Here is a 1,821-nt window from a genome sequence, read left to right on the forward strand (position 1 = left end):
TTTTGCTCTGGTATACAGGGTGGAACCACTAGCGACCGTTTAAAACCATTCGACGAAATTTGAACGTTATACATGCAGCAAAGGATGCTGTTGCTTTTTCAGCCCTCAGCTTTGCGTTCTCCTGTGGTGTGATCACAGAAGTAGTGCGACCCTGTCTTATGAGTTAATGAAACAGCAAAGGGTCCGTCTAAGATCCCCCAGTTCGGCAACACCCTTGGTGTCATCCACGTACCATTGTTCAACACTTTAAAAATGTATATGAATAGAGACAACCCACAACGAAGTCCTAGCCACCTCAGACAGGCAACCCCCTGCAACCCTCCGATACCGTTACTGCATGCCCACTAATGGGAGTTGATGCTGCATCTAGCCTGCCTGCAAACGCCAAGGACTCCATCACGTGTTGTCTATGTACAGGTATAGTTTTAAACTGCTCAACAAGTGTGGGAGGGTTGCAACGTTGGTGTTCCCGATTTGGACGACCTTAGGGGAACCATCTGCCGTTTTACTCACGTTTATGTCAACGTTGCAGCCACCTGTGATCATGCCACTAGAGAATGTAAAACAGGTGGCCTCAAAAGGCATAAGAACCTTTAGCTGCTCCAGGTCACGATAAAATTTCGTCGAATGTCTCTGAACGACCCTTAGTGGTTCCACCCTCCACACAGAGGAAAAATTGCATGTCGCGCTACTTTTCAAACGGCTGTGATTACGTTCAGTGTGACCGCAGGCCCACGACGTCCTTAGTGAAAGGCTGAATGGTCTGGGGGATGTCAGCAGTGTCAAAGGTTGTCAAGAAAGTCGCCCTGATGTTCATCACATGGCGATCTGTCGTTTTCGGCTGCGAAATGTGTGGGAATCAACGCTCAAAGAAAAGGGGTGGTTTCCCTGACGCCCTTAATGCCAATCCCTGAGTCCTTTTCTTGTCGATTCTGAGTGATGGTGTGTCTGAAATGATATCCTCGACCATCCATTAGAAAATCGCTTGATTTGAAAGCTGGGCGTCGCAGTCCTCATCTCCATTTTAGAGGCGGCATAAGAAGGAATGAAATGTTGATGAGAGGTGGTGTAGTTATTTTTCCATCGTGCGACCGGTTGACGGTGGCGTTGGGCAGAACTTGGTACCAATGTGATACAGAAAACTCGAGAGCTGTGAGGACGGGGCACGAGTCGTGCTTGGGTAGCTCAGTTGGTAGAGCACTTGCCCGCGAAAGGCAAAGGTCCCGAGTTCGAGTCTCGGTCCGGCACACAGTTTTAATCTGCCAGGAAGTTTCATATCAGCGCCCACTCCGCTGCAGAGTGAAAAATCTCATTCTGGAAACATCCCCAAGGTTGTGGTTTGGCCATGTCTCCGCAATATCCTTTTTTTCAGGAGTGCTAGTTCTGCAAGGTTCGCAGGAGAGCTTCTGTAAAGTTTGGAAGGTAGGAGCCGAGGTACTGGCAGAAGTAAAGCTGTGAGGACGGGGCGTGAGTCGTGCTTGGGTAGCTCAGTTGGTAGAGCACTTGCCCGCAAAAGGCAAAGGTCCCGAGTTCGAGTCTCGGTCCGGCACACAGTTTTAATCTGCCAGGAAGTTTCATATCAGCGCCCACTCCGCTGCAGAGTGAAAATCTCATTCTGCAATTATATACTGTTTTTTAGAAATCAGAGACATTAGGCTACTGGCTCACTTCTGTTCTATTCCTTTGACATATGTTTATTTAATTTGTTTATGTATTTAATAAAATGTGTTAGAGCGTGTTTATGGTCCAGCAGTAGGAATATATATTTAATTTCAAGTTATTTAAATGTAAATCCATTATTTCGAATGTATTTCATTATGT

At 46.8% G+C, this 1,821-nt stretch overlaps 1 non-coding gene across 1 annotated transcript; it reads left to right on the plus strand.

Annotated features, from left to right (window-relative positions):
* The first annotated feature begins 1,475 nt into the window (after positions 1-1,475).
* Positions 1,476-1,550, plus strand: Trnal-caa. The gene has a single exon. It is a non-coding gene; the product is annotated as a tRNA-Leu (tRNA).
* Positions 1,551-1,821: the final 271 nt, after the last annotated feature.

Source organism: Schistocerca piceifrons, chromosome 2 (genome assembly GCF_021461385.2).
Source record: "Schistocerca piceifrons isolate TAMUIC-IGC-003096 chromosome 2, iqSchPice1.1, whole genome shotgun sequence".
In the NCBI taxonomy this organism is placed as follows: domain Eukaryota; kingdom Metazoa; phylum Arthropoda; class Insecta; order Orthoptera; family Acrididae; genus Schistocerca; species Schistocerca piceifrons.